Source organism: Prionailurus viverrinus, chromosome D1, assembly GCF_022837055.1.
Source record: "Prionailurus viverrinus isolate Anna chromosome D1, UM_Priviv_1.0, whole genome shotgun sequence".
Taxonomy (NCBI): Eukaryota; Metazoa; Chordata; class Mammalia; order Carnivora; family Felidae; genus Prionailurus; species Prionailurus viverrinus.
In genome coordinates, this window is record NC_062570.1 from 58,778,820 (window position 1) to 58,802,166 (window position 23,347).

Below are 23,347 nucleotides of genomic sequence, written 5' to 3' on the forward strand. Positions count from 1 at the left end.
CTCTACAGCTCCCAAGCAGTGATTTCACCTCTCTGAGCTTCAGTGTCTTTAATTATAAGGTAGAGACAATAGCACCCACCTCACAGCATTGTTGGGGCTCAACAACGGATCTAGAACAACCAGCCCAGTATCTGGAGCAAGTGGGTATTCACTCAGTGGGGCTTTATTTTTATTACTTATAATTTTATCACAGACCAGCTGAGAAATGGCCTCACTTGCAGCCTTTGCTTATTCATTCATTCATTCTTTCATTCATTCACTCTTTTGACATGCGTTTTCAGGAAGCCTTACAATGTACAGGGACTTCACTAGGCTCTGGTCCCTATCCTTGAGGAGGCCCAGCTGGTGGAAAAGACAGATGAAGGGGTCTCCAGGAAGACAGAGGAGGCCCTTATGCCTGCCTAGGGTATCAAGGAAGGATCCCTGGAGGAGGTGATTCTTTGTTGGAATGTGGACAAGGAAGGGGAGGGTGTTTCTGGCAGAGAGGCCTGCTGGAGATATGAGGGCACAGGGTACCTGCAAACGTTTGTGTTTGCAGGAGGTGAGGCTGGGAGGCCATCAGAGGCAGGTATCAACAGTTCTCAAACGTGAGGCTACAAATTTGGCCTTTGTACAGTGGGTGCCAGCCAAGGAGCCCTCAGTGGTTTATAAAGCAGGGTAGAGGTGTGATCAAATTTGAGATTTAGGAGGTCCCTCGTGCTGCTGGATGGAGGATGGACTGGATGCGGTGAGAGTCCAAGTCAGAGACAGTAGGGCACAAAGTGGGGCCTTGGCTCCAGGGCTGGTGTGGTAGGGCCAAATCAGGGGCCTTGAATGCTAGGCTCACTGCAGCCTTCTGCCCCTCTTCTACATAGCCTTCCACAAGCCCTGACAGCCAGAGTACTAGAAATACAGATTGGAAAGTGGGCAGTTTGTCAGTGATGCCCTGGTCCAGTCCTCAGGTCACAGCCAGGAATCTGAGCCCTAGAGCAGGCAAGAGGATGGCCTACAGCCCTTGAGTGAGTCCACGGGGGCCTTGTGCCCCTGTACCCTCTTCCCAAGGCTGCTGCTTCGGTCTGACTCCTCTCCTGGGGAAGCAAGGATGTGGCTCTGGTAGATGAAGAGTCCAGAAGGATAATTGGCTCCACCTGCCAGGCCCATGTAGGCCCTCTCCTCTCCAACTGAGGAGGGGAGCCCTCAGAGCTTCCTGAGTTCTCTCTTCTCCCTCACACCCATTTTTCAGCTGAGGAAATTGAGACCCAGAGAAGAGAGGCATTCGGCTCCTGCGATAAACACAGCTCTCTGGACCTTGAGGCGGGTGTCAGGTGTGGGAGATGGAATAGCTGGGTCCTAGCCCTGGCCCTGCCACTGGGCAGCTGGATTCCTGATTCTTTTTTTTTTTTTCTTTAAGTTTATTTATTTTGAGAGTGAGAGCAAGAAAGAGCGCAAGCAGGGGAGGGGCAGAGAGAGGAGGAGAGAGGATCCCAAGGAGGCTCTGCACTGGCAGTGCACAGCCTGACGTGGGGCTCGAATTCATGAACCATGAGATCATGACCTGAGCAGAGATCAAGAGTTGGCCGCTTAACCGACTGAGACACCCAGGCGCCCCTGAATTCGTGATTCTTGAGGAGACTCGGCTGGTGAGGGGTAGAGCTCCTACAGCACAAGCTTCCGGCCCTGGCCTGGACCTTGTGGGCGGCACTGCTCCCAGGGCACACTCCCCTTCCACACCAGCCTGTGTCTCTGCAAGGCACAGCTGAGGAGGACAAAACAGGAAGAAACCACATACCGTCTGCTCCAGGGAACCGTGGGCCTCGGCTGGTCCCTTCTCTGGGCCAGACCCCACCCTGCCCAAGGGAGTCAGATGATCTCATCAGCACAGCTCAGCCAGGCCAGGCCCCTGTCCTCAGCCCCACCAGCTCTCCCAGCGTGGGGTTGGTGAAGAGGCCTGGCTCCGGTCCCTGGAGCCTGTTGACGTAACCAAGCCTCCTGAGTGTCTGGGCTTGTGCTTGACCTAGACCCTCCCCAGGGAAGGGGGTGGACCGGGGGGAGGATAGGGGGCTGCACGGGTGTGCAGTGTCAAGTGCCTGCCATCCTCCGGTCTCACCCAGAGAGACCAGTGGGGCCGCGCGCCCATTGCCACTCTCCTAGTGGGAAAACTGAGGCCCCACTTGAAATCAATCACCGAGCCCTGTTTGTGTTCCATCCTTACATCTGTCAAACTGTGCCCTTGTCTCATCCTGTGGTCCCTGCCACAGCCTAGACCACATCCACCCAAAGCTCTGTCTTCCATCTCTCCAGCCAGTCCGTCTTCTTTTTGCAGCCAGAGGGATCTTTGTTCGGCAAAAGTCTGACCTCATCACTCCCCTGCCTGAGCATTTTACGGCACCCTGGGGACTGAGGATAAAGGCAAACCAGGGCCCTGCTGACATCTCTGTTCTCAGCACTCACCCCTGTCCCTTGTACACGACTTGCAAGGCCAGGAGCTACATTCAGTTCCTGGAACCAGCCATGCCTTTAGTCCCCACTCGGTGTTCCTTCTGCCGCTGGATGGCCCTTTCTTCATCTCTGCAGCTGGCACACTCCCACTGTTAGCTCAATGACAGGGGAGATCCATGTCCTGCCCTCAGAAGCTCAGTGTAGACAAGGGACCTGAAGACCCATAATCCGAGGCAGGCATCAGTGCACCAGAGTCCTGCAGGAGCCCAGGCGGGGAGGGATGGTCTGCAGGGAGGGGAGGCTCAGTGGGGCAGGCAGCAATGGAAAGGCCAAGTGCACATGGAGGCACAGGCATCTCTGGCAGAGGGAAGAGTAAGGGCTGAGGCTGGGTAAGGCGTGTTGAAGAACACAGCCGGAGCTGCCAATATACCAGCAAATGTGGTTGGAAAAGAGGCCCAAACTAATGCTACTAATAATACAATTACTGAACACTTACTGTGTGCCAGATGTACACCACTCCAATCCTCACAATGGCTCTGGGAGGTAGGACTGGTATTATCTCCATTTAATACCTCAAGTGGGAAAACTAAGGCACAGAGATGTCAGTTAGGTAACTTACCTAAGGTAGCACAAGTAGAAAGAACAGCTACTGGGCTAGGAACCCAGGCAGTGTGGCTCCAGAAGCACACATTCTAAGCTCCTACAATACAGAAGGACTGGGATAGGGAGGTTCTCAGGCGGCAGGGGAATTTAGCTCCTCCGCTCTCTGCCCAACCTTCTTGGGACCCAACTTGCCTAGGCTCACCCTCACACTAGTCACAGGGCCCCATAAGTGCTGTCTCCTTCTGGGGAAGGAAGTCTTCAGGGACCAACTAAAAGGATTCCTTCTAATTCTCCCACTGGTTCCCAAGGGAAGTCTGAGGCCAGGGATGCCCTTTTAAGCACAGCCTCCTAACCACAGCTGCCCATCAGCTTCCCAGAACTCTTCTGGGGAGGAACGCTTGCCTGTCAAGCATCTCTTGCCTCTTGCCATGGGGAGCTCCCTCCCTCACTGCATGGTAATCTTGTCCATTCAAAGTGGGTGCCTGGCCCCGAGCCGATCAGCTAGAGCATCCATACAGACCCCTTACCAGTGATTGGTTTAGAGGAAACCAATTAAAGTTTGTTCCAGGAATTTTGGTGGAACCAGCATGAAAGGTTTTCTCCCTTTTCCTCTAGGATTATTAGTTGTAAGGGCCATGGAAGCCTGGTGCTTCTAGAAAGAACGTGGGTGAGAATGTAGGAAGCAAGTAGAAAGTCAGGAGAAAGGATATAAAAAGAGAGCGCTGATGACATGACGGCACTTGTAGATGTAGCCATGCCTGGTCTAGGTCTACCTTCAACTTTTTCTTTACATTAACTGATCCTTTTCTTGCTTAAACTACTTACATTTGTCACTTGCAATCAAAGCCTCTCTGACCCATATGACACCAAAAGAACAGGCAACAAAAGAAAAAAATAGATAAATTGAATTTCATCGAAATTTAAAACTTTTGTGCGTCAAAGGACACTATCAACAGAGTGAAAAGGTAGCCCAGAATGGGAGAAAAGATTTGCAAATCATATATCTGATAAAGGACTAATATCAAAAATACACAAAGAACTTCCACAACTCAAGAGCAACCATGACAGCCTAATTCCAAAAATGGCAAAAGACTTGAATAGACATTTCTCCTAAGAAGATATACAAATGGCCAACAAGTACGTGAAAAGATGCTGAAATCACTAATCATTAAGGAGAATCGCCTCACCTCACACTCATTAGGATGGCTATTATCCAAAACCAGGAAATAGCATGTGTTGGTGTGGATATGGAGATATTGGAACCCTTGTGCATTGCTGGTGGCAATGTAAAATGGTGCAATTCAAAAAAAAAAAGGGGGCGCCTGGGTGGCTCAGTCGGTTAAGCGTCCGACTTCGGCTCAGGTCATGATCTCACGGTCCGTGAGTTCGAGCCCCGCGTCGGGCTCTGTGCTGCCAGCTCAGAGCCTGGAGCCTGTTTCCGATTCTGTGTCTCCCTCTCTCTGACCCTTCCCCATTCATGCTCTGTCTCTCTCTGTCTCAAAAATAAATAAACATTAAAAAAAAAATTTAAAAAAAAAAAGCCCATAGAATTGCCGTAAGATCCAACAATTTTACCCCTAGGTAAAAATAATTGAAACTTACTTTTATTTATTTATTTATTTATTTATTTATTTATTTATTTACTTTTTCGATATATGAAATTTGAAACTTACTTTTAAACAGACTCAAACAGATTATTTATACACCAACGTTTATAGCAGCATTATTCACAATAGTCAAAGGTAGAAACAACCTAAATGTTCATCAATGGAAGAATGGATAAACAGACAGTGGTCTATCCATACCACAGAATACTATTCAGCCTTAAAAAAGGAGATTCTGATACATGTTATAACGTGGATGAACCTTGTTATAACGTGGATGAACCTTGAAAACATTATGCTGAGCAAAATAAGCCAGATACAAAAGGACAAATACTGTATGAGTCCACCTATGAGAGGTACCTAAAATAGTTACATTCATAGAGACAGAAACAGTGGTTACTTGGGGCTGGGGGAGGGAGAAATGGGGAGTTATTATTTAGTGGGTAGGGGGCTTCAGTTTGGAGTGATAAAAAGTTCTGGAGATGGACAGTAGTGAGGATTACACAATGCTGTAAATGTATTTAATGCCACTGAACTATACATCCAAAAAGGGTTAAAACGGTAACTTTTATGTGTGGTGTAAGAAACATATTTTTTGTCTTTGCCCCTGATTCCTGACACAAAGCTCCTACATTCCTTGGAATTTCCTGAGTAATAGGAGCATCTTTTGTTCTAATGATTGACTCTTGGCAGGCCCCTGAATGATTTCAGGATGGGGGCTAGTTGCCAGAAAGAACAAACCTTGATTAGAAGCTTGGAACTTTCAGTCCTGCTCCCTAACCTCCAGGGAAAGAAGAGGGGCTGGAGGTTGGGTTCAACTGCCAATGACCAAAATAATGTAAGCAATCATGCCTCTGTAATGATGTCCCCCCTAAAAAAAAAAAAACTCCAAAACTTGGAGAGCTTCCAAGTTTGGTGAAGACATCAAAGTGCTGGTGAAGGGTGCCTGGGTGGCTCAGTCAGTTAAACGTCTGACTTCAGCTCAGGTCATGATTTTACAGTTCATGAGTTTGAGCCCCGCATCAGGCTCTGTGCTGATGGCTCAGAGCCTGGAGCCTGCTTTGGATTCTGGGTCTCCCTCTCTCTCTGGCCCTCCCCGATGTGTACTCTGTCTCTCAAAAATAAATTAAAAACGTTTAAAAAATTAGAAACAAAAACAAAGTCTGGGAAGATGGTGCCACTTACATCATACCTCACCCTATGCATCTCTTCCATTTGGCTGTTCCTGAGTTGTATCCTTTATAATAATCTGGTAATAGTTAAATAAAGTGTTTTCTTGAGTTCTGTGAGCCGTTCTAGCAAATTATCAAACCTGAGAAGGGAGTCATAGGAACTCCTGAGTTCTAGACAGTCAATCAGAAGCATGGGAGGTCCAGGACTTGTGACTGGCATCTGAATGGCGGGGGGTGGGGGGCAGTCTTGTCCTGTGGGACTGAACCCTTCACCTAAGTGCTAATCCTCAGAGTTGGTGTCAGAATTGGTTGGCATCATGAGGGGAAAAACCTACACGTTTGGTGATGCCTTCCTCTGGGACAAAGGTCAGGCAGGCTGACTGCCCATTATGAAAGATTCAAGTTGCCTCTGGTCTAGGCTCCTTTCTTGTAATGGAACTCACCGTGTGTACAGGTGTTATTTGGCCTTCTTTCTAGTGCCTTGTGGCAACTGGGGCTTGACAAACTGGTGCTGATACTGATATTCTCCCTGGTTCTATTGCCGAGGAACAAAGTTCTTTGTCTAGAACCAGGAGTCTTAGGTCTTCTGCCAGCATCCATTAAAATGTAGTAGGCTAACTTGTTAGCTTCGATGCGTGGCAAACTCACAAGCCCTTCATGGTTCTTGATACTTACTACCTGCATCAGAATCTCAGGTGGGAGATATAGGACATTTGTGTTCTTGACAATTTATTATGATAGTCAGCCAACTCAGGCTTGTAGGAATCTTGCCATAGAGTGAAACCTTGGAAGAGTTGGTTTTCTTTCTTTTTTTCCCCAGATTTTATTTATTTTTTGAGAGAGAGAGTGGGGGGGGGGGCAGAGAGAGAGAGAGGGAGAGAGAGAGAATCCTAAGCAGGTTCCACAATGTCAGCACAGACCCTGATGTGGGGCTCGAACTCATGAACCCTGAGATCACAACCTGAGCTGAAATCAAGAGTCAGAGGTTTAACCAACTGAGCCACCCAGGTGCCCCAAGAGTTGGTTTTCCTAAGGAACTGGCACTTTCTTCTTCTGGGAGGCTGCTTCTCCTTTCTTGTTCCAGCACCCAGAAAGCTCAGGGTTGAATTTCCCTGTGCTTCTATCTTAGCATCAACATTGGTCTCAACCTTCTGTGCAACTTGTGGGTTCCTGCTTCTGTTTTCCAAAAAATTAATATATAATCTACCTACCGTAAAATTTGCCCTTTTAAACTGTACAGTTCAGTGGCTTTTAGTATATTCATGAGATTGTACAATGATCTCTACTATCTAATTTCAGAACATTTTCCTTACCATAAAAGAAATCTTGTACCCATTAGCACTTGCTTTCCATTCCTCCCCCTCCATCTTGTGGAAATCACTTACTTATTTTCAGTATTTATGGATTTGCCCATTCTAGATACTTCATGTAAACGGGATCATAGAATACGTACCATTTTGTTTCTGGCTTATTTCACTTAGCATAATGTCTTTAAGGTTCATACATGTTGTAGCATGGATCAGAATTTCATTTTTTACAGGCGAGTAATATTCTGTTGTAGGGATATACCATGTTTTGTTTATCCATTCATCAATTGACAAACATTTGGGTTGTTTCTGCTTTTTTGGCTATTATGAATAACACAGCTATGAACATTTCTGTATAAGTTTTTGCATAGATACACGTTTTCAATTTTCTTGGATATATACCTAAGAGAGGAATTGTTGGGTCTTATAGTAACTCTATGTTTAAATTTTTGAGAAATTGCCAAACTGTTTTCCAAAGTGGCCGCACCATTTCACATTCCCACCAGCAATGTATGAGAGTTCCAATCTCCCCACATCCTCCCCAACGCTTGCTATTGTCTGTCTTTTCCAGGATAGCCATCCTAAAGGGTGTAAGGTGGTATTATATTGTGATTTTGATTTATATTTCCCTAACTACTCCTTTTCTATGTTGTTGTTCACCTTTTACCATTTTATTTTATGTATTTCCGACTGGAGGCCTGACATCTTTTGTAGAACAAGTACCCCCATGGAGTAGGAGAGTCATAGCCTTCAGGGCTAGACTGTCCCCAATTTGACTATTAGCTGTATGACCTTGAACAAGTTTGACAACTCTGAGTCTCAGTTTCTCCACTTACTAAACTTAAGTTACAGTATTCACCTTTCATAGTTGTTGTTACTGTAAAGATAGATCTACAATAAAGCTGTGGTGTAGGCCTGGCACAAAGTGAGTCCTCAATGAATCTCACTAAGGCTGGGAGTCTGACAGGGAGGTTTCTGAGACCCAGGATGGGGGCTGCTGGATTTTAACCTAACATGTGCTTTATTCCAGGAACTTTTTATCACAGAGGCATTTCAGGTTACCTCACACATTGGCCCCTCTGAGTCTCTATATCCCCTTTGTGACATGAGAAATGAGGCTGTGTCCCATCACGTCAAATGCTGGCAAATCTGTAGGGTTCATCCTAACATCTTGCAAGTTTTGTTTCTCACTCAACCATCAGACTAGCTGCAGCCTAAAGGAGTATCTCCTCCTTCGGATGAAGGGCTCTCCAGTGTGAAGAGGGAAGTGAACTGAAACTTGTTGAGGACCTACAGTAATGTTATGTGCATTATCTTATTTGTCACTCCATGAGTCGGGCAGGTATGCTCTATCATCCCATTTCACAAATGGGGAAGCTGAAATTCCAAGAAGTTAAAGAACTCATCTGAGATGACACAGCCAGAAAATGCTGGTGCCGGGATTCAAACCCAGCTCTGATTTCAACATCTGATTTCTTTTCCCTTGTACAGAGTGTTCCTCCCCCCAACCTCTGCCCCCCAGTAGGAGGTGCTCAGGAAACTTCACTGACCTGAATGGCTGGTTCTCAACCCACTGGCTTGACAGAGACAATGTCATCCCTTTGAGCTGAGATCTACCTCCTAGACACCACAGGTCAGCTCTCTCTTGGGGCCACAGCACAGCCCTCACTCTGTCCCGAGCCCCCAAAACCAGTCCTGCGTGGGGAGTCAGGATGCCAGGCTCTGCCCCTACTACCACAGACTTAGCCCACCCAGGCCTCAGCTTTCATCCCGAGCTGGCTAAGCAGAAGGCTGGATCCGCTCGCTCCAGGGTCCCTGGCATCCAGCACGGGGCTGGGCACAGATGCTGCAGACCTAGCCTAGGCCATCTCCACAGACCCACAGCTGCATCTTGCATTGGCCTGCCCTCCCACAGGAGTCGTTAGTGACAGGGCCAGCTCTAGGGAACGGGGAATAGGAGGATATCTCCGTATGCCCAGGCCAGGTTTCTGGCCTTTACTAGACATGCCAACAGTCAGAGAGGAAGAGTCAGAGCTGTACCCACCCCAAACTGAAATAGAAACCCATTTTAGAGACAAATGCGGAAATGGCCCCAGGACCAGAGGGGTGGGGTAGAGTGTCATTGGGGAGGACTCCGGAGACAAAGCTTCCTGAGAGTCTTGACTGGCCGCTGCTACAGTGAGCACCATTCACCAGGCTCTGCCAACTCATCCCTCCTCCAGGGAGGACAAATTAGAATCCCAGGTCCCACACTTGAACTTCTCTGAACCTCACCCTCCTCGACCACAAAATGGGGATAACAATAATCTTGGCTGCATTTGTTAGCTCAATCTAAGTGTCCGAAGCACCTAGCACATGGTAGGTGCTCAATAAATGGTAGCCATTGTTATTATCACTTAACTTTCTCTTTCAGCTCAATGTTGACCGAGTGATCTATTCATTTGTTCTTTCATTCATTTATCCATCCAGCCATCCCCACTAGGTGGGTCACAATAGTTAAGAATAAAGCTTCTGGAGTTAGGTAGGAGTTGAAACCCCAGAAATGCCACTAATTGGCTGAGTAACTCTGGAAAAGCCATTTTTCCTCACCAAGTCTTCATTTCCTTGCCTGTAAAATGGGAATAATAAGAGCACCTCTGGAGGGTGCGGGAATGTCGTGAAGGGTCATTGGGACAATGATGTGGACAGAGTCTTGGAAGGAAAAGTGGGTATCAGGTGAGCCACACAGAGGAGCCAGGCAAGGTGCCAGCCCTGCAGACCAGGCCATGCTGGGAGCACCAGACAGCGAGGCCTCCAGGGACAGACACAGGATGAGGCGAGGGCGGCCAGGAGGGAAGAAGAGTCAGCAGGCTCAGAAACAATTGCTAGGTTTCTGGACCGTGGCCTGCTCCCTTTCTGGTAAACTAAGAAACAGTGAGGAAACACAAAAAAAAGATCGTAAGAAGTTTAGAGGAGAAAAGCCCTAGGCAAACAGGGAGCCTTAGGCAGCATGGAGTTGCCCCACCCAGCCAGGCCAGGGAACATGCACAGGCACACACGTTGCACACATGTGCACACACACTCACAAGCTGCACATTCTCACTTGTGCATACACACCCAAGGGCTTGCACACACACACAGATGTGTCCTCAGAGGCACGGCACTTTATAATTTGCCAACAGCCTTCTCATTTACCATCTCATTTTATACCAAGGGGTGGAGAGAGTGTCATGAATTGGCTTGGGACTCTTTCCAGAGCAGGCAAGATACGTGAATCCCAGACATCTTCAGGAGGCCAGGGACCCTCTGAGGGCTGTGCTGCCTCAGTTTCTTCCCCCCTGGAGGTGTCAGTGGGTGTTGAATGGCAACAGAAACCCCAGGAAAGTTTTTACCCAGCTTCCCCAGATACACTCGTTCACCCCGCTTCACTCTCCTTCAGCAAGGCACACTTGGACTCAAGAACTCAGTTTCCCCACCAGTCACATGGGGTCAGCTCCAGGTTGTCTTGTGATTTAGCTGGGATGGCACAGGCAAGAGTCTGCCAAGGGCCTTCTCTGTGGATCTGGTCACCTAATCCTTCTTTGCCTCTCCCCACCATAGGCTCCGGAGGGCTCTGAGGGCAGAGCCCAGTCTCCTCCCTGGAGGGCCCTCACTAGCATATAACACTTAACAGTTTTCAAATACTCAGGAAGAGATCATCATGATCCCCATTCTACAGAGTAAGAATTTAGGCCCAGAGAGGGAACGTGTCCTGTGCCACTCGGGACTCAAACCCAGACCTACATGGCTCCCAGTTCTGTCTTCACTCTTCCACCCCTCCACCGAGGTCCCTCTCAGTCCCCATGTCTCCATCTCCTCTGCCCTGCACGCTGTGCGGCCTGGAGGCTCTAGGCACAACCAGGCCAAGGAAGGAAGGAGGACCCTCAAGGCTTCTCTGGCTCCCACTCCAGCCTGTGAGGAGCCACAGTGCCTGCAAGGTGGGCTGTGTGTGAAGCTCTGAGAGGAGGTGGGGGCATGGGCACCCTCAGGGCCCTGACCCAGAACACTCACCCAGGAGTCAGTGAGCTCCGCGGTGGTCTGTGAGGCGTTGGAGCAAATTCTAACTCCAGAGCAACCCTTATAGCTAGCCAGTTCCTGTGCCACAAACTGTCACGTGCATGTTTCACAGAAGCCCCAGGAGGTAGCAAGAAACCAAGAAATCAAGGAGGGGAAGTAACTTGCCGCAGCACAGAGCTGGCAAAGGGCAGGGCGAATCCCAAGAACACGCAAGCTCACTCAGCCATTACCTAGTTGTGAACAGTTACTTCACCTTCTGAGTGTGCTGACGTTCAGAATGGGTACCACCCATTTACCCCTGAGGGCTGTTGGGAAGGTTGCGTGAGATAACATTTAAGGACAGGGCTTGGCACAGGGAGGCACTCCTCAGTAACCATTTTCCTCCTCCTCCTCTCCACCCTACCCCTCGGCCCTCTCCTGATCTTTCTCTGAAAGGTCTGGAGAGAGCTGGCCCTGCTCCTTGCTGCCAGAGGGAACAATCAACCTGGTTTTCTTAGCAGTGCCTGGAAGATCCATTAAGAGAGGCTGAGACCCTGAGGTTAACAGCTCTGCTCTCCGCAGCTGGCAGCTCCGACTCCAGATGCTACCTACTCCCCCTCAGGGCTGAGGATGACTCCTCAGCTTGAGTGTGATTTGAGGGGAAAAAAGGCTGAGCCTGGGCCACCATCCTTTCCCCAGCTCTGATCCACCCTTGAGCTTGGGCTTGATGAGAAGGCAGAAAGGGTGACTGTGCTTTGGGCCAATGGTGGCCTGGGACAGTCCCTCCCCCTCCATAAGATTGGTCCTCCTCATGGGGCACCTGGGTGGCTCAGTCGGTTGAGTGTCTGACTTCGGCTCAGGTCATGATCTCACGGTTTGTGGGTTTGAGCCCCGTGTTGGGCTCTGTGCTGACAGCTCAGAGCCTGGAGCCTGTTTCAGATTCTGTGTCTCCCTCTCTGTCTGCTCCTCCCCTGCTCACACTCTGTCTCTCTCTCAAAAATAAACATTTTTTTTTTATTTAAAAAAAATTTTTTTAATGTTTATTTATTTTTGAGACAGAGACAGAGCATGAACGGGGGAGGGTCAGAGAGAGAGGGAGACACACAATGTGAAACAGGCTCCAGGCTCTGAGCTGTCAGCACAGAGCCCGACGCGGGGCTTGAACTCACGGACCGTGAGATCATGACCTGAGCCGAAGTCGGGCACTTAACCAACTGAGCCACCCAGGCACCCCCAAAATAAACATTTTTTAAAAATTAAAAGAAAAAGATTTTTTTTTAAAGAAGTACTTATGTATGGGCACCTACTCTGTGCAGGTAATGTCCGAGGCACTTGAGAGCACAAAACAAAGTCCTTGCCCTCATACCATTTACATTCTAGCAGAGGGACCAGTTTATTTTGGTTAATGAGTTTAGTAAATACACAACAGGTCAGGTAGTGACCTGTGGAGAAACATAAGGAAGAGTAGGGGCAGAGAGCCAGGGGGCTGCAACCCCAGCCAAGCTGGGCAGATATCATCTGGAGTCACTGGGTGCTCTTCTCACATCACCACCTCCTCCCCAGCCCAGAGGAGACCCCAAGCCCTGAGTCCCCAGTCTGTGCCAGGCCCTGACTCAGGGGATCTCAGAAGCAGGCCAGGGCTCCCGTGTACAGGCCTCAGCTCAGGACCACCAGGGCTTTGGCATGAAGCATCCTGAGCCTGCCTTCCACTTGTGGCTGTGGGGAAGCCTTCCAAATCCTCTGATCAACTCTCGTACCCCATTGTTGAGAGGGCACTAGGACCCAGAGACAGGCAGGGGCTTGCTTGGATTACACAGCAAAGCAAAGATGTCCTTGTTTCCCCTCCTGCCTTCTCCTCTGGCACGTCCACAAGGGTGGACTCAGGGCTGAGCCTCACGGCAGAATGCTGGTCTGTGAGGGGCAGTCTATGCCCTCAGCCAACTCCTGGTAAAGGAGCGTGAGGTGCTCCTCCATTGGGCCCACCTCATCCTCCCAGCTTGGACAGCCAAAATCTTGTTCCCTAAGCCCCAGGAGGCTGAAACAACTCCTCCCCAGTGTTTTAGTAAATTCTGCCTTATCTTGCTGTGTGACCTCAGGCAGGTCCTGAGGTGTCTTTCTCTTTGTGAGTTTCCATTTCTTAATCTATCCAGTGGAGGAAATGAAGTCACCTTTATCGCCGGCTGTCATAAAGAATGAGCTAGCTGGCACAAAAACAGACACTCAGACCAATGGAACAGAATAGAGAACCCAGAAATGGACCCACAAACGTATGGCCAACTAATCTTTGACAAAGCAGGAAAGAATATCCAGTGGAATAAAGACAGTCTCTTCAGCAAGTGGTGCTGGGAAAACTGGACAGTGACATGCAGAAGAATGAACCTGGACCACTTTCTTACACCATACGCAAGAATAAACTCAAAATGGATGAAGGACCTAAATGTAAGACAGGAAGCCATCAAAATCCTTGGGGAGAAATCAGGCAAAAACCTCTTTGACCTTGGCCGCAGCAACTTCTTACTCAACACGTCTCTGGAGGCAAGGGAAACAAAAGAAAAATGAACTATTGGGACCTCATCAAAATAAAAAGCTTCTGCACAGTGAAGGAAACAATCAGCAAAACTAAAAGGCAACCGACAGAATGGGAGAAGATATTTGCAAATGACATATCAGATAAAGGGTTAGTATCCAAAATCTATAAAGAACTTCTCAAACTCAACACCCAAAAAACAAATAATCCAGTGAAGAAATGGGCAAAAGACACGACTAAACACTTCTCCAAAGAAGACATCCAGATGGCCAACTGACACATGAAAAATGCTCCACATCATTCATCATCAGGGAAATACAAATCAAAACCACAATGAGATACCACCTCACACCTGTCAGAATGGTTAACATTAACAACTCAGACAACAACAGATGTTGGCGAGGATGCAGACACAGAGGATCTTTTGCACTGCTGGTGGGAATGCAAACTGCTGCAGCCACTCTGGAAAACAGTATGGAGGTTCCTCAAAAAATTAAAAATAGAACTACCCTATGACCCAGCAATTACACTCCTAGGTACTTATCCAAGGGATACAGGTATGCTGTTTCGAAGGGGCACATGCACCCCCATGTTTATAGCAGCACTATCAACAATAGCCAAAGTATGGAAAGAGCCCAAATGTCCATCGATGGATGAACGGATAAAGAAGATGTGGTATATATACATATATATACAATGGAGTATTACTTGGCAATCAAAAAGAATGAAATCTTGCCATTTGCAACTATGTGGATGGAACTAGAGGGTATTATGCTAAGTGAAATTAGTCAGAGAAAGACAAATATCATATGACTTCACTCATATGAGGACTTTAAGACACAGAACAGATGAACATAAGGGAAGGGAAGCAAAAATAATATAAAAACAGGGAGGGGGACAAAACATAAGAGACTCTTAAATATGGAGGACAAACACAGGGTTACTGGAGGGGTTGTGGGGGGGGGGATGGGCTAAATGGGTAAGGGGCACTAAGGAAGCTACTCCTGAAATTATTGTTGCACTATATGCTAATTTGGATGTAAATTAAAAAAATAAAATTTATAAAAAAAAAAAAACGAGCTAGACATGGCAAGAAGGCAGTCCGTAAACTTTTAGGCGCTACCCATGTGACAGGGGATGTTATATGCCTAACACCCATCCCTACTTGTCTGAAAAACAGCCTCCTCAGGCTTGTGGGGCCCTGGGGTAGCCCCCAGAGCAGCCCTTGATGCTTGATGGGAACTAAGTGGAAATTCAGAAAAGACAAAACCACCTCTGCTCCCAACCAGCAGACTGACAGCTACCAGGAAAAGCCTCTCCTCTGTCCTTGCGGTAAGAGGAGGAGGAAGGCATGGAAAGGGACAAGGCCAGGAGGCCTGGGAAAGCTTATTCTGGGAGGAGAAGGTATAGGCTTGAAGTAACTGTGAGGACCACCCACCCCCTACCTCAGGCCTCCTGGCTGGGAGAGGATGTAACTAGATAAATGTCGGGTACACCCATGTCTGCAAGGGGGTGGGGGTGTCAGTCATGTGTGGGTCTGACTTGGAAGATGTACATGTATTCACATGGGCACACATATTCAGAACTGCACCTGTGTGTATATGGCATATGTATGTGGCCCTGGAGTACGTTTGTTCACACGCATGTTGCCTGTGTCTCTGCATGTGATGCATGCACATGCACATGTGTGCCCACTCCTGGGGTGCCTATAAACCCCCAGTTCACAGGCCGTGTTTTCCCAGGCTTGTAAATCTTTGCCACAATCCCAGGCAGGCCCAGATACCACAGGAGATTTGTGGGGTTCCTGGTCACTGCAGGCTCTTGATTTTCGCCACGGACAAAAGCAGTTACACAAGAGGAGGAAGAAGGCTTAGAGGATTAACTCAGGTCCAGGCCCTCCCAGCTCAGCCCTGGGTGTAGGCTCCTCACAGTAGGCGTGTGCTCAAGGCCAAAGGCCCACCTCCCGGGGGGGGGGGGGTCCTCAGACCCTCTGCTGCGCGTGGGCACTGACCCCTCCACAGTCACCTCAATCACTAGCAGGAACCCCTCAGTCCATGTACAATAGCCACGTATCTTACCTTTTAAACTCATATGTCCTCCACAAACTGGCCAAGCTGACCTCAGAACCCCACCTCCAGAGTTCCCACCCCTAGGCAGTCACTGCCAGCTGGGTCTCAGGGTCCCCCTCCTCACCCTGTGCTGGGCTCACAGTACAGTTCTGGCTACTCCACTGGGTAAGTCTCCCCTCTTCCTTTTTTTTTTTTTTTAAGTTTATTTATTTATTTTGAGAGGGAGAGAGAGTATGTGTGCATGAGCAGGGGAGGGACAGAGAGAGAAGGGGAGAGAGAGAATCCCAAGCTGTCAGCATACAGCCTGATGCGGGGCTCAATCCCACAAACCATGAGGTTATTACCTGAGCTGAAATCAAGAGTGGATGCTTAACTGACTGAGCCCCCCAGGCACCCCTTCCCCTCTTCCTGAACTCTGGTTTCTCTAGCTATCAGATAAAGCTATTCCCTCCCATGTGAGTCCACAACTGGGAAGGCCTGTAATGAGCCACTGGCCAGCAGGAACAGTGTCCTGCCCATCCTAGGCAACCAAGGGTACTGCCCATTGGCCCCTTGCTGCTCCCAGGAGCCAGGAGGGAAACACAACCCTCAGCTCACTGTCTGAAAGAGGAGACCACCTAGCCCAATCTAAGCAGAGAGCCCTGGTCCCTCTGGGATCATCAAAGGAGCTGACCCTACTTGAGGCTTGCAGGTGGCATGCCTGATGGTCTCCTCTGAAAGGAGGAAGTCGGTCCGTCTGGCTGCACCTCAGCTCTCCTTCTCTGCAGCCTGGGCATCTCACTTTGTCCAGAGTCTGGGGTCTGCTGTTTCCCAATCATAGGAATGTGCAGAGGGGCCACAGAGAACCGGCAGAGGAAGAAGGAGCACATGCCTGTGGGTGCAATCCCTCAATGGTGCACACCAAGCACACCCAGACCCTGACACGGCTCCATACAACCCACACAGGTCCACATACATGCATATGCCCAGGCACCTGCCACACTCAGGGGCATACCACCCCTAGCTTGCACACATGCACCCACATGCAGCCCAGCAGATGCAGGGCTACTGCTCAGCTCCAGAGCAAGTTTCACACAGAGAACTTTCAGAACCAAGAAAGAGAGAAGGGGAAGAGCAGAGTCCTTAGATGTCCAGGCTCTTCCTCGGCTTCCTCCCAGAGAGGCCAAGCAGTTCCCAAGGACACAAGATGGTTTGTCTGGCCTGTTGTCTCCAGCCATCCCACACAAGCCCTGGCCAGGATGCTCAGAGAAAGCAGGCAAAGGTCCTCTCAGGAGTGTGGCCCTCAGCCTGCCCAGCCCTGTTTGTCACCAGCTCGAAGTGAGGCTTCAGACTAGTAAATCACTCTGGATTTGGGAGTCTAGAGGGCAGAATGTGGGAAAGAGGGGTTCTAGAGGGGACAGGGCCATTCCTAGGCAGAGAGAGCCCAGCCACCCCCTGGAGCCCTCACTTCACTAAATTTCTAATCCATTCACTCATTCTGTATTTATTGAGCTCTCCTGAATGTTGGTGACCTAGTGGCGAAGAGCATTCAGTCCTTGTCTCAGACTCAGCTTGGAGTCCAGCTTCTTCAGAGCTTCAGGATGGGGTAGGTGGGGCACCAGTCCCAGGCTCCTCCATTGTGGCCTGGATCTCCTCCATGGACTCCAGCCACAGCCTGAACTAAGCCCTCCAGGTATAGACTGAAGTATGAACTTTGCTCAGAAGCACTGGCATCATCTGAGACTGTTAGAAATGCACCCTGAGGCTCTACCTTGACCTACTGAATCAGATCCCCAAGGGATCCAGGCATATATTGACATTTGAGAAACACTGATATAGAACATTCCATACTGATCTAGTCCCTCTTCCTCCTGGCCTTTTCAGGATGTCACAGACCCATTCGGGTAATAACTATATATGGGAACACACAGTGCTTACAACATCTCATTCAATCCTCACACACCCTTATAAGGTACGTACCATTATTATCCCCACATTACAGATGGGGAAATGAGGCACTGAGTGGTTAAGTAACTTGCCGAGGATTCATACAGATAGTAGTGGCAGAGCCAGGTTTGAACACAATGCTTTGAACCAAATCACTGCCCCATTCAGCACCAGTGTCTCTATGTCTGGGTAGGAGTCAATGTGATGAGACAGGCGATAAAAAAAAGTGAAATACCCAAGGAGCCTGTGGACCTCTTCATAAGAATCTAGGAAATACCAGATTTTCCTTATTGTTTGCTTTAGAATTTACTCCCTGTCCCTAAAGGGCTGGAGGCAGCACAGACAATAGCCACATATCCCACATGTTTCTATCAGAAGCAAGGCAGAAAAAACAGTAGAGAAACCTAGACTAAGATGGCGACTCAGCTTCCTGGCAGCCAAAATAAAAAGGGAGGAAAGGATGGGGCTGGCGATGGGGAGGCTGTGAGGATTCTTGAGTTGAGCCAAAGTCACAGGGATGGAGAAAAAGGGACCACTGAAGAGACATTTGGGAGACAAGTTCAATGGGACTTGATAACTGAATGGGGGAAGTGAGCAAGAGGAGAAATGGAGGAAGAAGCCCAGGATGTACCCGAGCCCTCTGCTTCTGCTAGAGTAGCTAGAGGACAAAAGGGCATATAGATAAGGACTGGGCACCATACTTCACAGTGTAGACACTGGTAAATGCATGCAACCTGTCCCCTCTTCATTCATGCTACTACCTCTCAGATGTGGGCCACTCCCTTCCTCACCCTGCTTCATACAGCCTGGGGGCCCAGGACTCTCTGGCCTCTGCTCTTCCCACAACCTCTGGGAGGCTCCTGCTCTCCATCCCAGCCTCCAGAGCTACTGCCCCTGAAGCTACGGTTCCTTCCTTCCTTCAATCATCAGCTTGGGAGCTGAGGGATGGTCATGGGGAAATATTCATGGAGAGCACCGGGACTCAGGGCAGGGCTGTCAGTGGAAACACTGCAGGGCAAGGGGTGACACCCAGGAGTCTGTCTCATAAACTCTCAGCCAATTCTGGGCTCTTCCAGAGGACAAGACCCCCAGTTCTCTTCGGTCTGAGACCAATTTCTCACATGTGGGCTGAGACTGAGGCTTAGCAGGGAGGAAGGGAAGAGATCACAGTCATGGTGCCTTGTGCTGTATTTTCATACCTCTTCATCTGATCATTCATTTACTCATTCTTTCCTCACCTATTGGACTAATTAGAGTCTCGTCTAGGTAGTCAGTCCATGACAGTGCTGACGTCCTCAGCGTTAGGAGAGAGAGGTCAGGGAGCTTTAGTCCTGTGTGCCAGTTTGCCAGATGACGAAGTGAGTTCTGGAGAGGGAAACTGACTTGTCTAAAGTCACTCAGCTGAAGCTGGAACTGGCTGTCAGCCCCCCACCCCCCAGCCCATGCCAAGTTCAAACCCGGCTGTGCATTAATGGCACTGTTCTTGCGAACACCGCAAGAGTCTTTTCTACAACCTAAGACACAATGAGGTTTGCCTCTGGGGTCTCCTCAGCCCCATTTCTTTTTCTCTCCCTTCATCCTCTCTGTGTCCCCTCCAGGAGCCCAGTGATCCCACGGGGGATCCCAAGGGGAATGATGACAACCCTGGATCCCCACCATTCCCTCTCCTGGGCCATCCTCGCCCCCTGATTACCATGAGCTCCAAGTACCTCCACTGTCCTGCTGAGGAGGGGCTTCTGGATTCGCTGTCACCCATCCCAGGGAGCATATGGCCTTTACCAGAGGCCTTCCCTTACCCCAGAGGAGCAGTTCCAGTGCCTGTGCTTGCCTATGGAGGGACCTTTCCTGGGGCTTCTCAAACAATTCTGCAGAAGTGACCTCTAGCATATTTTCTCTGGTAGTTTATAAGCTTTAAAATGTCCGGCTGGGGCACCTGGGCCTCTCAATCAGTTAAGCGTCTGACTCTTGGCTTCGGCTCAGGTCATGATCTCACAGTTCATGAGTTCGAGCCCTGTACTGGGGCTGACAGTGCAGAACCTGCCTGAGATTCTCTCTCTCCCTCTCTCTGCCCCTCCCCTGATTGCTCGCACACATGCTCTCTTACTCTCTCTCTCTCAAAATAAATGAATACAACTTAAAAAAAAAACAGTGTCAGACTGCCAGAGCCAGGGTCAGAATTCTTGAACACTTAAGCTGGAATCAGGGAATATTACAGCTACAGCTTAGATTACATATGTCTAGAATGTTTGAGTTGAGATTATAGCCTTAGGGCTAGGGCTGTAGAATCAGGAACAATTATAGCTGGAATTGTGGATTAAAGGAAATCAGGGACAGAAGTGATGCTGACACCACTTTGTCCCACCTCCCTGACAGCTGAGAAGAGAGAGCTGGCCTTGTCACCCAGCCAGTCAGGGCTGGGCCAGGTCACCTGCTACCTAGCAGGGTTCTGTTCTCCAGACTTCCTAGAGCAGCATGCAGAGCCTCTGGCGCCAAAGCACTCCCTGCATGGGGACAGTGGGGACAGTGGTATGCTTCTGCTCTGTCTCAAGCCTCACTGCCAGTCCATCACAGCACCCCGCCACCACAGTGGATATATTTAGGTGCCCTCCCTAAATATGTTTCCACAGCTCCCAACACTGCCTTTTATGTCCCCTCCTCCTCTGAGTCCTCCAGGAACCTTCTCTAAACTGCCCCAATGAAGTCATCAGGAACAAGGGCTCTTTTGCTCCATCAATGCAAACATCCTCTCCCCTCCCTCGCCAAGCAAAGCCCAGCTTAATGGGTCTCATGGTCCACCTCAGCCTGGAGCTCAGGCCCACCTGCTCTAAATTTGACCTTGCCACCTCCCCCACCCCCAGCTCCTAGGGTCTGCCATGGGCCAGGGACGAAACATCCTTGATCTTGCCCTTCTTGACTTTCCTCATTCCAGGCAGAGGGCATCCCTACCCCTGCCAGTCCCCAAACACACACACACACACACACACACACACACACAGGCCAGCATTTTCCTGTCCCTCTAGTGTTAGTCAGGAGAGAGAGGCCTCTGTCCAAGCCCCATGGCTACCCTGCACTTTACCCCAGGCTCCCCGTCTCATGCTCTATCCCAGGCCTTGCCAGAGACTCAGCATCCATCCCTTTCAGACTGCATCTGTCCAGGAGACAGAGTCACTCAGAGTGCAACAATGATGGAGCCTGGGGTCAGGAATGGATCCCCCAGACATACTTAAATGAAGGGCTCTCAGATTCCCACTTGCCCAGCTCATGAGAAGTCATTGGTCCTGTGGGGATCAGGGGCTCCTGGGGCAGGCAGGGGCCCCCCTCATGTAGAGGCTCCATCACATCCATCAGAGTTTTATCACCAGCAGTTTTATCACCAACAGTTAAAGAATTTTATGTGCCAGCATTTTATATCCAGGAACTCAGTCCTTACAATAACCCTATGAGGCAAATATATTAAGTCCTCCATTTTATAAAGGAAGAAACTAAGGGGTGCAGAGAGGTTTTGACCAAAGTCTTACATGTAAAGAGTGACAGAGCTGGGATGCAAACCAAGCCTGGATAGCACAACCACGTCAACAGTCCCAGGTGGTAGCCTGCTATGAGAACCCCTTCCCTGTGATCCCCCAGGGTCCTGCAATCTCTTCCAGCCCAGCCAGTGGAGAAAATGTGAAAATCTCACTGATGGTCAGGTTTCCTCCTCAGAAGCCCTGCTCCCCTGCTGCTGAACTAGAAACAACCGACAGACCCTACCACAGTCCCCTCATGCAGGATATACCCCCCACACCACCGTGACCCCCTCCTTCACATCAGCACGTACGGCCACACACAACTCCAGCTTCCCACAACGCAACTGTGCTTTACACATGCACACGCAGCACAACCATATACCAACCACACTGCCATACTCCCCCAGGATGCGTAAATCCTGCCATCCCAGTTTGGAAGACAGGCAGCAGATTCCTACTCTACAGGTGCTGGAGGACTACCACTGCAGGATAAACCCAGCCAAGCCTTGAGTCAACTCACTGGGACACTATTTTTATATTAAAACAAATGCAGTAACATTACAAAAAGGAATGTAACATCCACATGAACTCTGAAGATTAAAAAAGGAGACCTCAAAGAAGCTGTGTGTGTGTGTGTGTGTGTGTGTGTGTGTGTGTGTGTGTGTGTAAGGGATCGTTTATACTTCCTCCACCCATATCCGGGGTGAGCTTTCATTTTCCCAAGCCTTTAGGGGTGCTGGGTAGAAAAGTAAGAACCATCCTGGGTTCATGGGAAATGGTCTGTGGGCGGTAACAGCTACACAAATGCTTCTCACCTTCCATTACCTGGCTCAGCACCCCACATAGGGCCACAGATGTGCCACACACAGAATACATGTCTCACAACAGGCACAACGCACATGTATGCACCATCGCGCGGTGGCTCCTACCACACAGCGTGCACAAACCACGGGCACACACAGAACCCCTGGGTTACTCTGGCACAATCACCCACAGCTATAGATAGGTACCACACACACTTCTTGCATGTGGACACACACTACTAATCCACTGGTCACGGTGCATACACCCACCACACACTACTGCATACAGCCCAGCACACACACATGGCCCACGCTCATGTCTTACACACTGTTAACATCACACACACACACTCACCCCTGGAAACCCCACCTGGGCAGCGGGGGTAGCCTGGAGCCGGCAGGCATATCCCGTACCCTGGTGCCCCAACACCTCCTGCCCCTGGATGCCCCGCCCCGCCCCGCACAGCGCTTACCTGGGCCACGCAGCACCGCCCGGCTACGGCTACGGGCTACAAGCCGGGAACGACGCTCGCTAGCGCTCGCGCTGGGAGGCGAACCCGTAAACCTTTCGCTCGGGAGCTGGGAAGTGAACCCACAAACCGAGGGGCAGCGTGGGCGGCCGAAGCTCCCACCCCGAGTGTCTCCCGCCTCCCTGCCTCCCTCGTGCCTCACAGCGAAAAGCGAGAGCGAGAGCGAGAGCGCGAGCGCCGGGGGCGGGGGCGGGGGCGTGGCCGGGCTGGAGCGCACCCAAGTTGGAGTCCCGCGGAGGCTGGACCGGACTGGTTTGCCCGCCAATTGGGCAACCTGGTGGTGGTGATTAGAGTCTGGAAGAGGCCGCAGGCGTAGGAAGGGACGCTCTGGACTGGGACTCAGGACCCCTGGACTCTAGTCCCGGTTCCGGCATCCCTACTCTTCCCTGGCCTCAGTTTCCCTCTTTGCATTGGGGACAGTGGAAGTGGTGATTCCTCAGGTCTTCGGGGCTCTGACAGTCTACAGTTCGGAACTGGTCGAGGAGAGGGAGGGATAATACGTGTTATTTTTTGAGTTCCACTATGTGCCAGGCGCCATGCTAGGTGTTTTAATCCATTTCCTTATTTCGTCACTGTAACAATTCCAGGGGCATTCTTAACCCCATTTTACAGGTGGGGAAACTGAAGCACAGAGAGATGAAGTGACTTGCCCAAGGTCACACAGCTAGTAAGTGGCAGACCTGAGATTTGAACCTAAGCAGTCCGGCTGTAGAGCCCAAGTGCCCCTTCAGCCTGGCACTTGGTGACACTTCCCACACCACAGACTGATCCCTGTTCCCTGATCCTCATAACAACCCCAGGAGCCTGGTGTTACAGACCCCAGGTCACCCAGCTAGTGGGACATTGTACTAAAGATGAGATGGGAGTG

General features: G+C 49.9%; 1 protein-coding gene across 4 annotated transcripts in view; it reads right to left on the reverse strand.

Annotated features, from left to right (window-relative positions):
- P2RY6 (pyrimidinergic receptor P2Y6) overlaps positions 1-22,600 on the reverse strand; it is a 38,717-nt gene extending 16,117 nt beyond the window's left edge. The window contains exon 1 of one of the 4 annotated variants that reach the window (XM_047824261.1): positions 22,423-22,600. The gene's annotated coding sequence lies outside the window, so the exon portion shown is untranslated. Of the gene's footprint in view, positions 1-2,914; positions 2,940-11,133; positions 11,221-22,422 lie in introns of those variants that run through there. The other 3 variants (XM_047824260.1, XM_047824258.1, XM_047824259.1) reach the window with 3 other exon arrangements.
- Positions 22,601-23,347: the final 747 nt, after the last annotated feature.